Below are 20,433 nucleotides of genomic sequence, written 5' to 3'. Positions count from 1 at the left end.
GCGGCGCACACTGGCCACCAATGATATTCAAACTGGGGAGGGAGGGGGGTCTGAAGGGTTAATTGTGCTGATCACAGCCCCCTGTAAAAGATCGGGTGCTGCCAGGCAGCAGGGGGCAGTCATGTACACAGTTCGTAGTATATTCTAACTAGAAGCGTCCCCATCACTATGGGAACGCCTCTGTGTTAGAATATACTATCGGATCTGAGTTTCACGATGTAACTCAAATCCGATGGTATATTCTAACATAGAGGCGTTCCCATGGTGATGGGGATGCTTCAAGTTAAAATATACCATCGGATTGGAGAAAACTCCGATCCTATGGTATATTAACTCCTGACTTTACATTGAAAGTCAATAGGGGACGGATCCGTTTGAAATTGCACCATATTGTGTCAACGTCAAACGGATCCGGCACCATTGACTTGCATTGTAAGTCAGGACGGATCCGTTGACACCAAAACGACTTTTTTTTCATGTCCGTGGATCCTCCAAAAATCAAGGAAGACCCACGGACGAAAAAACGGTCACGGATCACGGACCAACGGAACCCCTTTTGCGGACCGTGAAAAAATACGGTCGTGTGCATGAGGCCTCAAGGAAATCTGTCACCAGGATAATCGCTATTGAAGTAAAGCCATGGCCTAATAGCACTTAGTACCTTATTTCAAGATGTGCCTTTGTTCCAGCAATAGATGTTTTTGTCCTCTCAAATCCAGTTTATTTGGTATGCAAATGAGCCAGTTAGTGCCCACAGGGGCATCACTCTTGCAGGAAGGAGCCCAGACATGCCCCCTGCCACAATGTGTCCACCCTAAAAAGATGAACTTAAAACCATGCCCCCAGGTCCCACTAAGCCACGCCTTTGATCCAGTTAGGCTATGACCCCCCCCACTCCTGAGCTGAGGTAAATGTAGTGGCGGCTGGGCCTGAGGCAGATAGAAGTTTGGCGCATGTCCTTCCACCACCGAGGATTGCAGGGTGCTTCAGTTTGCCGCCTGTTGCTTCCTCCTCCTACTCCGCTTCCTCATCCTCTACCGGCTTCTCATCCGGTCAGCGTAATACCTTCACCACCAACTTCAGCACAGCCAGGGGTAAACGACAGCAGGCAGTTTTAAAACTTATCTGTTTGGGGGACAAACCTTATACCGCGCAGGAGCTGTGGATGGGCATTGAACAATAGACCGAGGAGTGGTTGGCAGAGTTGAGCGGACACCTGGATGTTCGGGTTCGACGGGTTCGGCCGAACTTGAGAAAAAAGTTCGAGTTCGGGACCCGAACTTGACCCGAACTTGACCCCGAACCCCATTGAAGTCAATCCTCCTGAGGATTGAAAAAATGAAGGTTAAAAATCAACTTCTAGTTCCCGCTAAGCCATGCCCTGATCTGGTTAGGCCACGCCCCCACTCACTCCTCTGCCGACAGGAATTGAAAAAATGAAGTTTATTTATTTATTTTTTTTATTTTTTTTATTTATATTTTTATTGGTTTTTCTAACAATAACAGGGGATAACAAGGTACCAAGATTGAGACACGTAGGTCCATCCAGATACTAAAGTTAGTACAATACTTTCTGACAAGAGATATTACATTCGATCAAGCTGCTCATTCTATACATTTTGAACATTACATAGTCAGATGTAGTGGCGTTATGAGGGGGAGAAGAGTATGCCATTAAGTTGGAACAATACATCAATGAGCGAGGTAGGACAATCATGTAGACATATGACGGTTACTATATCCAATCAGGGCAGTGTCTTCAGTAGGTGGGAGGGTGTGTTCTTTATGTATTGCAAGACAGACCCACTAAATATGAATCTAATCCAGTAACTGTTAAAGTAGGAGACTGTCTGGAAGGTGGGCAGTTAAGGCAGAGATTAAACACCTATGTCAATAATCAGGAGTCCTTAGATGAGAGACCAGTTTGCTTATGGGGGTTTCTGAAAACTGACCAAGGGAGCCACTTTTTAAGAAAGATTCCGTGAGATCGCATCTCCCATGATGAAAGCTCCTCAAACCTATGGATTTGATCCATTTTTTGGGTCCAGTCTTCCAAGGTTGGAACGTGAGGTTGTAGCCAGTGTTTAGGAAGTAACAGGCGCGCTGCCAATAGCATCTGAGCAAATACGTATGACGGTTTTACCGCATATTCAATAGGAGGGATGGATAAGAGTGCTAGTTGTGGGGAGGTTGGAAAAGAGGTCCCGCAGATCTCATTAGCAAGAGCAAAAATCTCTGTCCACCATCTATGGATGGGGGGGCAGGTCCACCATATATGGAAAAAAGTTCCCTTCTCCTCAAGGCACCTCCAGCAGACGTCTGAAGCTGATTCAGAGTACAATGATGTTTTATCCGGAGTATTGTACCATCTAGTGAGAATCTTGTAGTTATTTTCCTGTAAACGTACGCAGCGGGAGGCGTCATGGGGAGAGCCCAGGAGACCAGGTAGATTATTGAAAGGGATCACAATGTTAAGGTCTCTTTCCCAACTACCAACAAATGATGGTTTAGCAAGCATAGGGGGTGAGCGGAGTTTGCTATGAATCAGCGATATGAGTTTCCTAGGGGCGGAGTGGAGGCAGATAAACGATTCGAACCACACCATAGGGCGATATAAATCTCCTATATTTATGTGCTGTTTCAGATAGTTTCTAAGATATATGATAGTAAAAACGTCGCATGGATGGGGGTTTAAGAGGACGTTTGTTGTTTGATGGTCCATCCACTCTCCAGAGGGGAGTGCCAAGGTGTTGATGTGTAGTGGGGAGGACCTAAGCCCTTGGGAGGTCGCAGATCTTATGAGTGAAGGAGCTGTATCAACAATGTCCTTAACTGTCAGTAGGGGAGAGGGAAATGGGACGGAGCAGTGTGAGGACGAGAACCATTTCCAGGCCTCTAATGTGGCTTTTATTATTGGATATTGGGAATATTGTCCTGGAAAAACCTCTTGAGAACCAAGAAGCAGGGCCCTAGGAGGTTTCTTTAAGATATCTATTTCAATTTCCGTTGTCAGAGAATGTGGGGGGGGGTCTCAACCAGGCCACCACTCGAGTAAGAAGGATAGCTTTACCATAAGTATCAGGATTTGGCATTCCAATCCCACCCTCATGTCTAGGCCTTGTGAGTAGGGAATACGATAGTCTCGCCTTTTTGCTGTTCCAAATGAAAGTTCTAAACTTTTTGGTAATTTGCGCATAGTAATGCTTGGGGACTGGTATAGGTAGAACCTGTTGAAGGTAAGTTAGTCTAGGGAGGATTAGTGACACAAGGAGGTTCTTGCGACCGAACCAAGAGAGAGTTGGATTGGATTGAGCTAATTTATCAATGGCTTCAAATATAGATTTTCTAAGGGGGATATAGTTTAGTGAAAAAAGGTCGTGAATGTTGGGACTGAGTTTGACCCCTAAGTATGTAATAGTAGGTGAAGACCAGTTAAAGGGTGAGTCTATCATCAACTGGCTCATTGTAGATTGAGCAATTCCCATACATAGGACCAAGGATTTGCCAGCATTAATCTTGAAGTCTGAGACTAAGCTAAAATTATTTAGGTGGGTTTGGATCCGAAGAAGGGAAGTTTTAGGGTTGGTTGTCATCATAAGGACGTCATCCGCAAATGCTGCTACTTTTTGTTCCCTGCCTCCCAAACATAGACCTGAAATCTCCTCATCTCGCCGGATGTTAGCAAGAAGTGGCTCTAATGCCAGGATAAATAGGAGAGGTGAGAGGGGGCAACCTTGTCTTGTCCCATTACTTATCGAGAAAGGGGCAGATAAGCTTCCGTTTACTTGTACTCTAGATGACGCTTGTTCATACATGGCAAAAGTTGCCCGTAAGAAGGGGTCAGGAAGGCCAAACCCAAGCAGAGTGCATTTTAGATAATGCCAATTTACTCTATCGAATGCTTTCTCCGCGTCGGTACTAAGGAGAAGCAAGGGGGAGGAAAGTCTTTTGGCATGGCTGATAACATTGATCACTCTGGAGGTGTTGTCTTTGCCTTCTCTAGCCCGGATGAAGCCAACCTGATCTCCGTGTATAAGGTGGGGAAGGAGGACAGCTAGCCTATTGGCTAACATCTTGGCTAGGAGCTTGAGGTCTATGTTTAGGAGGGATATGGGCCTGTAGTTGGAGCATTGTTTAGGATCTTTCCCTTCTTTTGGTATAAGGGAGATATGTGCTTCCGTCATGTCTCTGGATAGTGGGTTGCCTAGTAAGGACTGATTGCAAACTCTTAAGAGATGTGGGAGGAGAAGGTTTTGGAAGGATTTATAATATGAGAGTGTGAGTCCGTCTGGACCTGGACTTTTTCCTGCGGGCATTTGTGACATGGCGTTTTTGAGTTCCAAGATAGTGAAAGGGGTTTCTAGTTTTGTTTTCTGCTCAAGGGAAAGGTGAGGTACTTTAGATGATGTTAAGAAACTTCCTATAGCAGACTTTCTCTCATCAGTAGGATCTGGGGGGGAAAGATTATATAGGTTGTTATAGAATTCCCGGAATTGGGCAGCAATCTGGGCAGTTGAAAAGATTGGTTTACCGTCAGGAGACGATAGCTGGTGTACATAATTAGAGGACCTCCTACCCTTGATTCTACTCATTAGAAATTTAGTGGCTTTGTCTCCGTGGGCAAAAAACTTATGTTGCATACTCATGAAGTATTTGGCTGTTTTGGAAGATAGGAGGAATTTGAGTTTCGCTCTGTGTTCAGAGAGTTCTCTTAACTGGGAATCTGTGGGGGAAGATTTGTGACCCGACTCAAGACTCTGTATTTTTTTAAGGGTTTCATCTATGTCCTTCTCTTGTAATTTTTTCCTATAGGACCCAATATTGATAAAGTGGCCCCTGATAACCGGTTTATGGGCGTCCCAAAGGGTGTTAACAGAGATGTCAGTGCATTCATTCAATGAAAAGTAGTCCGCTATATGTTTGGAGACCTGGTTTACTAAGTCTGGGGAACCTAATAAGGTCTCATTTAATCGCCAAGTAAAACATGTAGTATTTTTTGTGGGTGCTAGTATCTTAATAAATATGGGGGAGTGATCAGACAAGTGGATGGAACCTATCGAGGCTGTGCTACATAGATGGAGATGTTCCTTGGAAAGGAAAAAGTAGTCCAGACGGTGATAAGTGCCGTGTGCTGAAGAGTAAAAGGTATAGTCAAGGGTGTTGGGATGGAGAGAGCGCCAGGAGTCAATCAAGTGGAGATCCCAAAGGGTTTTCCTAACAAATTTAAGAGATTTGCCAGAATGGGTTGACTTGTGTGTAGAAATGTCAAGTTCTGGGAACAGGGCAACATTTAAATCTCCTCCCATTATCACAATCCCTTCTTTAAAAGGGTTGATAATCGGGACTAAGCTTGCTATCCATTGGGACTGATTGGAATTGGGACCATATATATTAATAAAGGAGTAAACTTGTTGGCCTATGAAACCTTTAATTAGCATATATCTTCCCTCTGGGTCTAAAATTTGGTCAGTGAGCTTAAATGGGATATTTTTATGGAACCCTATACTAATCCCACTAGATGATGAGGAATTGCCTCCACAGTGATACCAGTCTGAGTAATATGAGAACTGCATGTTTGGGTAACGGTTGAAGCGAAAATGCGTCTCCTGGAGGAACACCACCCCAGCCTTGGCTTTTCTCAGAATGGCAAAGACCTGACTCCTTTTGGAAGGGGAGTGAAAGCCCTTGACATTGTAAGAAGCAATATGTAGGTCAGCCATGTAGTGTGTTGCGGGTAGAGTTACCTCTAGGCTGGTGATGTCTCCTCCAGGATGGCAAAAGGGTGTCTTGTGTTCTCTTCTCTAGTTGTGCAAGCAGGATCAAGATGCAGTAAAGATTGCTTGTTACATAATGGAGTGTCTCGTACCTTAGGGAAATAACAGGGTAAAGAAATAGAACAGAACATAATAAAAATGACAAAAAAGACAGCAATGAAATAATCATGGTAGCAAGTGCTACATACATAGAGGGGGAGTGTGGTCTTGTGACCATAAGAGAGGTCGTACAACACTTAGAAATCTAGTGAAGTATCAGGGAGAATGGATCTATACTGACGGCAGAGCAGGTATATATACATTAGCGGTGTTACCAGTAATAGGAGGTTTGTGGAAAAAAGAAAACATGCATAAACCTACTCTAAAAGATAAAGGAAAACGGTAAAACAATATTCTCATTTGTGTTGAGAGAAATACTACTGGTTGGACTGGTGATCCCGGGAAAGGCTTCTAGGAGTAAACTGCAGCCCTCTTTTCCTGGATCTGGATGATTTCGGGGTACGTGGAGCCTCAAAGGGGATTATTTTAGGAAGATCTGGGAGGTCGCTTAGATCCTGGTATAGCTCCCAGTTTTCAATTGGTAATGGGTCAATGTTCAAGATATCATAAGTGGCTAGTAGATCTGTAAAAGCTGAAATAAAAACTTTTTTTCCTGCACAGGTGAACGAAAGTCCAAAAGGAAAGGACCAGCGATATATGATTTTATTTGAACGAAGCCAGTCGGTCAGAGGCTTTAGTGCTCTCCGTTTCTTCAGAGTGGTGGGGGCCAGATCTTGATAGATTTCAAGTTTGGAGTCCTCATAGGATAAATCTGTGTTGTTACGTGCTGCTTCTAGTATGGCAGATTTGACCGGAAAGTTCAGGAATTTACAGATTACATCCCTGGGTGGGTCAGATGGTTTGGGTTTCGGGCGCAGGGCCCTGTGCGCCCGTTCGATGACTACTTCTTGAGGGAAGTCGGGCCCCAGTAATGAACCACAGATAGCTACAACAGCCGCTGGTATGTCTCCCGGTAAAACCGCCTCTGGGATCCCACGGAACCTCAAGTTGTTGCGGCGCCCTCTGTTTTCCTGGTCCTCGATCGCGCTGTGGAGCCCATTCAGGTACGTAGAACATCTACTTAGGGCATCTGACACTGCAGTGTGGTGATTTAGGGACTCTGCCTGGTGTACTTCCAAGGCCTCCACCCGGTCTCCGATATGTCTCACCTCCTGTCTAAACGCCGTGATTTCTGTAAGGATGGGCTCCATAACCCTGCTCAGGGCCCGGTCCAGATATTTCCTGGTTAGGGGAAGGTCAAAACTGACCTGTGGATCCTCGGCTTCGCTTTCCCCCTCAGAGAGGACTGGAGCGCGTTTCTGTGGTTTAGGCTGTGGAGTCGGCGCCATCTTGGTTTCTCTCTGAGCTACCGTTGCTGCAGCCTTTTTAAGAAATTTCTCCATTTCACCAGGCGGTATTTGGCCTTTGGAGGTGGTGGAGTGATCCCCTTGCTTCGGGTTACCGATTTTGACCATTCTCACCCAAAATTGCTAATGATAGCTTGTGTTGTACACGATCCTCTCAAGAGAGCAGTGAACTACGCGACCATCTCTGTTCGGCGCTAGCTCCGCCCCCCAAAATGAAGTTTATTTTAAACTTTTGTCAGCTGCAGAGGTGGGAGGGAGGGTGACTTTCTCCCTGGAGCTCACTTTTAGACAGTATCGTGCTGCTGTCTTAGAGTGAGCTGTTTAAAAGGACACACCCCCGATCCAGTAAAGGCCACTGTTAAGCGGGCAGGCCCCTGTGAAGGTCACTGTCAAGGGGGTGGTATGCTGTGAAAGTCACTGTTAAAGGGGAAGGCTGCTGTAAAGGTCAAAGTTAAGGGGGTGGGCTGCTGTGGAGGGCCAATTTTCAGGGACGGGGCAGTGTTAAGTGGTGGAGGGCTGTGGAGGTCACTGTTTTGGAGGCGGGGTGCTGTAGATGTCACTGTTATAATGGATAGTGTTGATATCTTTTAACGACACAGAGTAAACTTAAGGTATACTGAGTCTCATAATCGCGCTACTCACAAACATGTGACTAGCTCTATAGTAACTAAAAATAGAACACAATGATCCGGCCAATCAGAGGCCGTCACATGACTGGTGGCTTTCATGTGTCTAATTCTGGTCATGTGACCCGTTGCCTGGAGGCTGCCAATCAGAGGCTGTCATGTGACTGATTCTGGTCATGTGACCCGTTGTCTGTAGGCTGTCACATGACTGGTGACTGTCATGTGACTACCTTCGGTCATGTGACCTGTTGCTTCATAGCTATTGCTAACACTAATAAATATATATAAATATAATACTTTTTTTTTTTTATGAACGAAAAAGGAGTTTGCATGGGTGTGTACGTAGTCTTTTATACTATTGCTAATACTAGTAACTATTGCTATAACTTTTTAAACATTTTATATCATATTTATTTATATTTTACTTTTTATTTTTTTGTGAATTAACCCATTCTTGCCACAGTCAGGGCAGAAAGGGGTTGATTCACAGCCAGCAGGCTGACAGTTAATTTTGCAACCAGCAGGTGGTGCTCTTTGCCGGCTTTTACATTTAACACTTTGAAAGATCCTTGTAGCAGGATGCTGCATGCTCTTTCACACCCTGACCGCTCCTGCTGACTTCGGGAGTTCTCCCTGTGACAGCACAGTCACAGCGATCTGTAGCGGCACTGGCCACTGGCAAATCACGATGTAACACGGCACTTTTATACGTTGGGTTACAGATAGGGAGCAAAAGGTTACATTATTTTTACATTATGCATATGTTTTAATATATCACCAGGTATGGTGCATGTGTAATCAATGTAATCATTGGTTTTATACCATATTTTAAAATAAAATCATATACATGGCTGTAGCAATGTGTAAACATGGCTCCCGCTCGTGTGTGCAGCAGGTGACATGTTTCAAACATCAGAGGCCCACGGCTAATGACCGCGACTAGCAATAATGCTGATTGCAGTCATTACAGCCTTTAGATGCCGTGATCATGTGTGATCATGGCCTCTAAAGATCGCACATATTTTTTCCATATGGCAAATCACGCAACAGGAAAAAGAATCAAAATAGCCGATTTGCCATTTTTTCATCGCTTCTCTTACCCCCAAAAATGTAATAAAATTTGATCAAAAAGACACACTCCAAAATGGTGCAAATAGAAACCACAGATCATCTCACAAAAAAATGAGCCCTTGCACAGCTCAGTAGACATAACTATAAAAACGTTATGGGGATCAGAATATGGTGATGTAAAAAAAAATTTCTTTTTTTTCAAAGTTTTAATTTATTTTTACAGTATTTAGACATAACCCATATACATGTGGTATCATTGTAATCGTACTTCCCCAGTGAATTAAGGGCACAGGTCCGTTTTGTCACAAAAAGAATGCCATAGGGACGAAATCCGTAAAACTGTGGAGAAATTGTGTTTTTTTTCCAATTCCACCCCATTTCGAATTTTCCCCACTGCATTCTACGCCATATTAAATGGTGGCATTAGAAAATGCAACTTGTTCCACAAAAAACAAGCCCTAATATGGATATGTGAACGGAGAAATAAAAAAAAAAGTTATGGCTCCAGGAAGACAGGGAAGAGAAATGAAAATGCAAAAACTAAAAACCTCCGGTATCCAGAGGGTTAAATGTAAACAGGACAGAAGGTAATAAACAAACATTTCATTACACAATTTTCCTACTTTCTAAAAATCTGTTTCTGTACACGTCCTCAGTCCATCTGTTACACTGTGTGTCTAGCACAATAATATTTCCCAGATTCTTCAGATTTTACTCCAGTGAGTTTAAGATAAACTTCTCCTTTATTTGTGTCTCTTGTTAGAGTTAGACGTCCCTGAAGAGACTGGGCATAAACTTTGCTATTGTCATAACATATTATCCCCAACCAGTCCAGTCCTTTCCCTTCAGGTTGTCTGACCCAGTGTACACAATACATGTTAGTGCTGTCAGTGAGGGAGGCCCCGGTCACTTTACAGGTCATGTCCAGAGTCTCTGAAGGCTTCACAATCCCAGGACCAGACTCCACCATTGAAATTTGTGATGTGGCCACTGTAAATATACAGAAATAAAAGTTAAATATCAAAATCTTCAGAAAGATATTGTCCTAATGATACTAGAATAAGACCCACATTGCAGTGACAATAAAGCGCTGAATAACCACAGGAGAGTCTTCATGTCTGGTGAGGTGTTACAGAGGACCTCTTCTCAGGATATGTGTGTGCTGAGTCTGCTCAGTGGACTTCCTACTCTTTACTTAAATTCAAAGTCAATGAGGCTAATTTACATATTTATGATTTTGGCAAATAAGACCATCCACTTGTTATAAGTGAATTCTGAGTGATTACTCAGAGGAACCTAAAGAGATATTATTGGTTTTGTTTTTATAGCACTCTCTATGTGGTAACACCGACCTGTGCCCTTTATTCTCTGGTTTAGTACATTTATATATATATTTTTTTGTATTTTAATACTGAAAAAAATAAAAAAAACTTGAGGGGAAAAATATGTAATCAAAATATACTAACCCCCATAACTTTTTCTATAGAGCTATATGAGCGCAAACTTTTTGTGGGATGATAAGAAGTTTTTATTGATATCATTTTGGAGTGTGCATGACTTTGTGATCACCTTTTCAACCTTTTTTTGCGGCAGGAGAAGTAATGAAAAAATGCTGAACCCCATATTGCTTTTTTGTTTCCACTAGGCCATTTGCCTTCTGGGATAACAACATGTATATTGTAATAGCACAGGCGCTTTCTGATGTGGCAATGCCCATGATGTTTATTTTTATTTTTTATTATTTGAAGGAATTGTTATAGCAAATATTTATATTTTTAAAAAAATGTTTACTTATTTTTTTTAAACTTTTTTAAGCCACCCTAGGTGAGTAGAACATGCAATCATTAGATTACCACTTGTATTCTGTATTAAACATTTATCCATTACAGAATACAGGATTCAGTATATTTCAACACAGTGCTGCCACCTACAGGCCAGCATTGGAATATATTATTAATTAACCCTGCCTAATATCAGTATGGAGAAAGACAAAGTTCCTGATCTGGCACTTAAAAACCCGATATAGACAGTCTTGAATTTAGAAAGGTCTTCTTTATTTCATTAAAATGCGCATAAAATAAAAACAATGCATTTCGGGGAGGCTTTGGTCCCCTTTATCAGGTTAGCATAAATGATAATACATGTAGTACAGATGGGGGTTTATAAACAGTAAGAAACCGCCAAAAAAACTCATCTGTGGGTGGTTTCAGCCTTATGGGACCACCCACAGGTGCTGTATCGTTAGCATACAGAATCAACACCTGAAAGGCATATTAATATATAAACAAAAATAAATGTGTTGTTACAATGGTCGTTTTTAGAGCTCAAAGATGTATTTTGTTATTAATGATGCTTAACACATTATTTATATAATAAGTAAACTCAAGGTATACTGAGTCACATGATCGCGCTACTCCCGAACATGTGACTAGTAGAGTTGAGCGAACACCTGGATGTTCGGGTTCGAGAAGTTCGGCCGAACTTCCCGTAAATGTTCGGGTTCGGGATCCGAACCCGACCCAAACTTCGTCCCGAACCCGAACCCTATTGAAGTCAATTGGGGACCCGAACTTTTCGGCACTAAAAAGGCTGTAAAACAGCCCAGGAAAGAGCTAGAGGGCTGCAAAAGGCAGCAACATGTAGGTAAATCCCCTGCAAACAAATGTGGATAGGGAAATGAATTAAAATAAAAATTAAAAAAATAAAAATGACCCAATATCAATTGGACAGAGGTCCCATAGCACAGAATCTGGCTTCACGTCAGCAGAGAATCAGTCTCTTCATGCCATAGCAAAGAATCTGGCTTCATGTCAGCAGAGAATCAGTCTCTTCATGCCATAGCAGAGAATCTGGCTTCATGTCACCCACCACTGGAAGAGGCCACTGTCACATATTTAGGCCCCGGCACCCAGACAGAGGAGAGCGGTCCCGTAACAGAGAATCTGGCCTTATGTCAGCGCAGAATCTGTCTTCATGTCATAGCAGAGAATCAGGCTTCACGTCACCCACCACTGGAACAGGCCACTGTCACACATTTAGGCCCAGGCACCCAGGCAGAGGAGAGAGGTCCCGTAACAGAGAATCTGGCCTTATGTCAGCACAGAATCTGTCTTCATGTCATAGCAGAGAATCAGGCTTCACGTCACCCACCACTGGAACAGGCCACTGTCACACATTTAGGCCCAGGCACCCAGGCAGAGGAGAGAGGTCCCGTAACAGAGAATCTGGCCTTATGTCAGCGCAGAATCTGTCTTCATGTCATAGCAGAGAATCAGGCTTCACGTCACCCACCACTGGAACAGGCCACTGTCACACATTTAGGCCCAGGCACCCAGGCAGAGGAGAAAGGTCCCGTAACAGAGAATCTGGCCTTATGTCAGCGCAGAATCTGTCTTCATGTCATAGCAGAGAATCAGGCTTCACGTCACCCACCACTGGAACAGGCCACTGTCACATATTTAGGCCCAGGCACCCAGGCAGAGGAGAGAGGTCGCGTAACAGAGAATCTGGCCTCATGTCAGCACAGAATAAGTCTTCATGTCATAGCAGAGAATCAGGCTTCACGTCACCCACCATTGGAACAGGCCACTGTCACACATTTAGGCCCCGGCACCCAGACAGAGGAGAGGTTCGTTCAACTTTGGGTTGCCCCGCAATATAATGGTAAAATGAAATTAAAAATAGTATTGAATGAGGAAGTGCCCTGGAGTAGAATAATATATTGTTAAGGGGAGGTAGTTAATATCTAATCTGCACAAGGGATGGACAGGTCCTGTGGGATCCATGCCTGGTTCATTTTTATGAATGTCAGCTTGTCCACATTGGCTGTAGACAGGCGGCTGCGTTTGTCTGTAATGACGCCCCCTGCCGTGCTGAATACACGTTCAGACAAAACGCTGGCCGCCGGGCAGGCCAGCACCTCCAAGGCATAAAAGGCTAGCTCTGGCCACGTGGACAATTTGGAGACCCAGAAGTTGAATGGGGCCGAACCATCAGTCAGTACGTGGAGGGGTGTGCACAGGTACTGTTCCACCATGTTAGTGAAATGTTGCCTCCTGCTAACACGTTCCGTATCATGTGGTGGTGCAGTTAGCTGTGGCGTGTTGACAAAACTTTTCCACATCTCTGCCATGCTAACCCTGCCCTCAGAGGAGCTGGCCGTGACACAGCTGCGTTGGCCACCTCTTGCTCCTCCTCTGCCTTCGCCTTGGGCTTCCACTGGTTCCCCTGTGACATTTGGGAATGCTCTCAGTAGCGCGTCTACCAACGTGCGCTTGTACTCGCGCATCTTCCTATCACGCTCCAGTGTAGCAAGTAAGGTGGGCACATTGTCTTTGTACCAGGGATCCAGCAGGGTGGCAACCCAGTAGTCCGCACACGTTAAAATGTGGGCAACTCTGCTGTCGTTGCGCTGGCACTGCAGCATGTAGTCGCTCATGTGTGCCAGGCTGCCCAGAGGTAAGGACAAGCTGTCCTCTGTGGGAGGCGTATCGTCATCGTCCTGAGTTTCCCCCCAGCCACGCACCAGTGATGGGCCCGAGCTGCTTTGGGTGCCACCCCGCTGTGAACATGCTTCATCATCATCCTCCTCCACCTCCTCGTCCTCCAGTAGTGGGCCCTGTCTGGCCACATTTGTACCTGGCCTCTGGTGTTGCAAAAAACCTCCCTCTGAGTCACTTCGAAGAGACTGGCCTGAAAGTGCTAAAAATGACCCCTCTTCCTCCTCTTCCTCCTCTTCCTCCTGGGCCACCTCCTCTTCCATCATCGCCCTAAGTGTTTTCTCAAGGAGACATAGAAGTGGTATTGTAACGCTGATAACGGCGTCATCGCCACTGGCCATGTTGGTGGAGTACTCGAAACAACGCAACAGGGCACACAGGTCTCGCATGGAGGCCCCGTCATTGGTGGTGAAGTGTGTCTGATCCGCAGTGCGACTGACCCGTGCGTGCTGCAGCTGAAACTCCACTATGGCCTGCTGCTGCTCGCACAGTCTGTCCAGCATATGCAAGGTGGAGTTCCACCTGGTGGGTACATCGCATATGAGGCGGTGAGCGGGAAGGCCGAAGTTACGCTGTAGCGCAGACAGGCGAGCAGCGGCAGGGTGTGAACGCCGGAAGCGCGAACAGACGGCCCGCACTTTATGCAGCAGCTCTGACATGTCGGGGTAGTTGCGAATGAACTTCTGCACCACCAAATTCAGCACATGCGCCAGGCAAGGGATGTGCGTCAAACCGGCTAGTCCCAGAGCTGCAACGAGATTTCGCCCATTATCGCACACCACCAGGCCGGGCTTGAGGCTCACCGGCAGCAACCACTCGTCGGTCTGTTGTTCTATACCCCGCCACAACTCCTGTGCGGTGTGGGGCCTGTCCCCCAAACATATGAGTTTCAGAATGGCCTGCTGACGTTTACCCCGGGCTGTGCTGAAGTTGGTGGTGAAGGTGTGTGGCTGACTGGATGAGCAGGTGGAAGAAGAGGAGGAGGAAGCTGAGTAGGAGGAGGAGGAGCTAGGAGGCAAAGAATGTTGCCCTGCGATCCTTGGCGGCGGAAGGACGTGCGCCAAACAGCTCTCCGCCTGGGGCCCAGCCGCCACTACATTTACCCAGTGTGCAGTTAGGGAGATATAGCGTCCCTGGCCGTGCTTACTGGTCCACGTATCTGTGGTTAGGTGGACCTTGCCACAGATGGCGTTGCGCAGTGCACACTTGATTTTATCGGACACTTGTTTGTGCAGGGAAGGCACGGCTCTCTTGGAGAAGTACTGGTGGCTGGGAACAACATACTGTGGGACAGCAAGTGACATGAGCTGTTTGAAGCTGTGTGTGTCCACCAGCCTGAATGACAGCATTTCATAGGCCAGTAGTTTATAAATGCTGGCATTCAGGGCCAGGGATCGAGGGTGGCTAGGTGGGAATTTACGCTTTCTCTCAAATGTTTGTGAGATGGAGAGCTGAACGCTGCCGTGTGACATGGGTGAGATGCTTGGTGACGCAGGTGGTGGTGTTGGTGGTACATCCCATGTTTGCTGGGCGGCAGGTGCCAACGTACCTCCAGAGGCAGAGGAAGAGGCCGAGGCGGCGGCAGCAGCAGCAGAAGAGGCCGAGGCGGCGGCAGCAGCAGAAGAGGCCGAGGCGGCAGCAGCAGAAGAGGTAGCAGGGGGAGCCTGAGTGACTTCCTTGTTTTTAAGGTGTTTACTCCACTGCAGTTCATGCTTTGCATGCAGGTGCCTGGTCATGCAGGTTGTGCTAAGGTTCAGAACGTTAATGCCTCGCTTCCGGCTCTGATGGCACAGCGTGCAAACCACTCGGGTCTTGTCGTCAGCACATTGTTTGAAGAAGTGCCATGCCAGGGAACTCCTTGAAGCTGCCTTTGGGGTGCTTGGTCCCAGATGGCGGCGGTCAGTAGCAGGCGGAGTCTCTTGGCGGCGGGTGTTCTGATTTTGCCCACTGCTCCCTCTTTTGCTACGCTGTTGGCTCAGTCTCACCACTGCCTCTTCCTCCAAACTGTGAAAGTCAGTGGCACGACCTTCATTCCATGTGGGGTCTAGGACCTCATCGTCCCCTGCATCGTCTTCCACCCAGTCTTGATCCCTGACCTCCTGTTCAGTCTGCACACTGCAGAAAGACGCAGCAGTTGGCACCTGTGTTTCGTCATCATCAGAGACGTGCTGAGGTGGTATTCCCATGTCCTCATCATCAGGAAAAATAAGTGGTTGTGCGTTAGTGCATTCTATCTCTTCCACCCCTGGGGAAGGGCTGGGTGGATGCCCTTGGGAAACCCTGGCAGCAGAGTCTTCAAACAGCATAAGAGACTGCTGCATAACTTGAGGCTCAGACAGTTTCCCTGATATGCATGGGGGTGATGTGACAGACCGATGGGCTTGGTTTTCATGCGCCATCTGTGCGCTTTCTGCAGAAGACTGGGTGGGAGATAATGTGAACGTGCTGGATCCACTGTCGGCCACCCAATTGACTAATGCCTGTACCTGCTCAGGCCTTACCATCCTTAGAACGGCATTAGGCCCCACCAAATATCGCTGTAAATTCTGCTGGCTACTGGGACCTGAGGTAGTTGGTTCACTAGGACGTGTGGCTGTGGCAGAACGGCCATGTCCCCTCCCAGCACCAGAGGGTCCACTAACACCACCACGACCATGTCCACGTCCGCGTCCCTTATTAGATGTTTTCCTCATTGTTCCCGTTCACCACAATTTTGAGAATGGCAAATTTGGGAATAGTTTTTCAACCCAGAACAAAAAATGTGCTTTTACGGTCACTACAAATAACTTGACCAGCTAAAACAGTACAGATTTGGTTGAATAGAAATGTCAGGCCTGTTTTTTTTTTTGCGCTATGTGACAGGTATAGGTTTAATCACAGAATTAGACTTCTATCTGCACGGTAGCGTGTGTCTTAGGTTTTTCTGAATGACACTATCAGCACCTTCAATGTAAGATATCCTTTTTGGGATAGATTTCAAGTAGGCCTCATATACCAGAAACTAGTTATTTTGAAAATGGCAAATTTGGGAATAGTTTTTCAACCCAGAACAAAAAATCTGCTTTTACGGTCACTACAAATAACTTGACCAGCTAAAACAGTACAGATTTGGTTGAATAGAAATGTGAGGCCTGTTTTTTTTTTAAATAACCAGACTGTTGATGTTTAAATGCACTTGGGTGACACAGGCTCAGCCTGCAGCTGATGTAGGATATAGCACAAAATAACCACACTATTGATGGTTAAATACACTTGGTGATAGCTTGTGCTGGCGCACCACAAGTCATAAAATGGCCGCCGATCACCCCAGAAAAAAAGTGATCTAAAAACGCTCTGGGCAGCCTCAAAAAAGTGAGCAAGTCGATATTAGCACTTCAATGATCCACAGCTGCAGATCGATCACAGAATGAAGTCTTTTGGGGGGGTTAATCTGCCTAATCTCGCCCTAACGTCGCAGCTGCAACTTCTCCCTATGCTTGAATCAGCAGAGTGACGTGCAGCGCAACGTGACCCAAGCTTATATAGAGGCTGGGTCACATTCTGCACTGGCCAATCACAGCCATGCCAATAGTAGGCAAGGCTGTGATGGCCTCTTGGGGCAAGTGGTATGACGCTTGTTGATTGGCTGCTTTGCAGCCTTTCAAAAAGCGCCAAGAAAGCGCCGAACACCGAACCCGAACCCGGACTTTTACGAAAATGTTCGGGTTTGGGTCCGTGTCACGGACACCCCAAAATTCGGTACGAACCCGAACTATACAGTTCGGGTTCGCTCATCCCTAGTGACTAGCTCTATAGTTACTAAAAATAGAACACAATGATCCGGCCAATCAGAGGCCGTCGCGTGACTGATTCTGGTCATGTGACTTGTTGTCTGTAGGCTGTCACATGACGGGTGACTGTCATGTGACTACCTTCGGTCATGTGTCCTGTTGCCCGGAGATAAGGACGCTGGAGGTGGGGAACTTTACGACAGCAGTCGGGTCACGTGATACCCCACATGATCGCTATGTCTGCGGTCATATGTCAACTACACTGCACCAGCCATCTGCACTTGTACTGTTGAAAGTTTAGTGCAGGTGCTGTACGTTTGAATGGAGGAGACATCATATGGAGGTGATTTGCCTGGTGACATCAGCGGCCATCTTATGGACAGGACCGCTGTGTGGACAGCACAAAAGACTTTGCATTCAAGGGGGCACACGTCATGAAATATAGGAAATGGTGCAGAATTTTAAGGACTGTCAGATGGCAGTAGAGACTTCAGCAAGCAGACCAGGGCTGTTAGTCCTTGTAGTGTCACGGGTCACGGTGAAGTCATCACTCACTGGCCCGCAGTTTGAAATGAGGGGCTGATGTAGAGCGGGGGGATACATTTAGCTAAAGATCAAGTGCGGGCTCTGCACTTACTTGTGGAGGAGCTGTCTGGTGCCTGGATGGCCTAGGCTAGAGTGCGTCATCATTAGAGCACAGCTACTGCCTCAGTTATTTGCCCCATGCTCGCAGATAAATTCAAGTAACTAAAATGTTATTGCTGGGTGCTAGGCCAGCCAACAAACAGCAGGCTCTGCTAGCACTGCTTATGCTCATTGGCCAACCCAGCAGAGAGTAGAGAAGAAAGAACACTCATTAGGACCGGCAGGAAGGATAGCTGGGAGCCATAAGGCGGGCCCCATCCAGTAGTAGGGACTCGAGATGGAAGCCCAGATGGTGTAATTAGGGGCGAAACCTTTACTCTACTGCCAGGCCCCCTTCCCCCGTCGAGCCCCATAGCAGCTGCATGGTCTGCCTCCATTGGCTGTACGCCACTGAGTCAAGGTAAGGACACCCCCTAACCGTCCCCTCTCTTGTTTGATTGACTGCCTGAAGTGCGGCCGGGATCGCAGAAGTCTCACGTATGCGCGGTGCGCCGCTGAAAGCCGGCTAACAGCGTCAGCCAGAGACGAGATTGCACCTTACCAAGGAGCGCACCGTGCATGCGCGAGACTTCTGGCTGTCAAATCAAACAAGAGAGGGGGCGGTTAGGGGGCGTGCTTACCTTGACTTGAAGCAAGAAAGCCGCTGCCCCCTTGCCTTGAATCTGACCGACAAGATAGCGCTGAAGGCGCTTAAAATATCTTTTTTTATGCTATTGAGCATCAGACTACCGGATCAAACATATAATTATGAACAGACTGGGGGCTACTATGGGGTAATGCTGGCAGTTTTATATGCGTTTTTGAGGTGACAGGTTCCCTTTAAAGGAAATCTGTCACCAGGATAATCGCTATTGAAGTAAAGCCATGGCCTAATAGCACTTAGTACCTTATTTCAAGATGTGCCTTTATTCCAGCAATAGATGTTTTTATCCTCTGAAAATCTAGTTTATTTGGTATGCAAATGAGCCAGTAAGGTGCCCAGAAGGGCGTCACTCTTGCAGGAAGGATCCCAGACACGCCCCCTGCGACAATGTGTCCACCCTCAAAAGATGAACTTAAAACCCTTCGACTAGGTCCCACTAAGCCACGCCCTTGATCCAGTTAGGCCACGACCCTCCCACTCCTAAGCTGACGGGGATTAAAAAAATGAAGGTAGAAAATCAACTTCTATCAGCTGCAGAGGTGGAAGGGAGGGTCACTTTCTCCCTGCAGCTTACACTCAGACGGCACACTGCTACTGTCTTAGAGTGAGCTGTTCAAAAGGACACGCCCCCGATTCGGTTAGGCCACTGTTAAGGGGGCAGGCCCCTGTGGAGGTCACTGTCAAGGGGGTGGTATGCTGTGAAAGTCACTGTTAAAGGGGAAGGCTGCTGTAAAGGTCAAAGTTAAAGGGGTGGGCCGCTGTGGAGGTCCAATCTTCAGGGACAGGGCACTGTGGGGGGGGCAGTGTTAAGGGGTGGAGGGCTGTGGAGGTCACTGTTTTGGAGGCGGGGTGCTGTAGATGTCACTGTTATAGTGGATAGTGTTGATATCTTTTAATGACACACAAAAACATTAAATGAAATAGATGAAATCCTTCAGCTAGTCTATAAATAAAAATAAATGTGTTGTTACAATGGTCGTTTTTAGAGCTCAAAGATGCATTTTGTTATTAATGATGCTTAACACATTATTTATATAATGAGTAAACTTAAGGTATACAGAGTCACATAATCACACTACTCACGAACATGTGACTAGCTCTATAGTAACTAAAAATAGAACACAATGATCCGGCCAATCAGAGGCCGTCACATGACTGGTGGCTTTCATGTGTCTAATTCTGGTCATGTGACCCGTTGCCTGGAGGCTGCCAATCAGAGGCTGCCAATCAGAGGCTGTCATGTGACTGATTCTGGTCATGTGACCCGTTGTCTGTAGGCTGTCACATGACTGGTGACTGTCATGTGACTACCTTCTGTCATGTGACCTGTTGCCTCATAGCTATTGCTAACAATAATAAATATATATAAATATAATATATTTTTATTTATTAAATTTTTTTAGAAACAAAAAGGAGTTCGCATGGGTGTGTACGTAGTCTTTTATACTATTGTTAATACTAGTAACTATTGCTATAACTTTGAACATTTTATATCATATTTATTTATATTTACTTTTATTTTTTTGTGAATTAACCCATTCCTGCCACATTCAGGACTGAAAGGGGTTGATTCACAGCCAGCAGGCTGACAGTTAATTTTGGAACCAGCAGGTGGTGCTCTTTGCCGGCTTTAACATTTAACACTTTGAAAGATCCTTGTAGCAGGATGCTGCATGCTCTTTCACAGCCTGACCGCTCCTGCTGACTTCGGGAGTTCTCCCTGTGACAGCACAGTCACAGCGATCTGTAGCGGCACTGGCCACTGGCAAATCACGATGTAACACGGCACTTTTATACGTCGGGTTACAGATAGGGAGCAAAAGGTTACATTATTTTTACATTATGCAAATGTTTTAATATATCACCAGGTATGGTGCATGTGTGATCAATGTAATCATTGGTTTTATACCATATTTTACAATAAAATCATATACACAAATTAGAATAATGCTAATTATTAATAATTGCAGATCAACATTAGATGTTACTAAAATTCAAA

The sequence above is a fragment of the Bufo bufo genome, chromosome 2 (genome assembly GCF_905171765.1).
Source record: "Bufo bufo chromosome 2, aBufBuf1.1, whole genome shotgun sequence".
NCBI lineage: Eukaryota > Metazoa > Chordata > Amphibia > Anura > Bufonidae > Bufo > Bufo bufo.
This window is presented reverse-complemented; position numbering follows the sequence as displayed.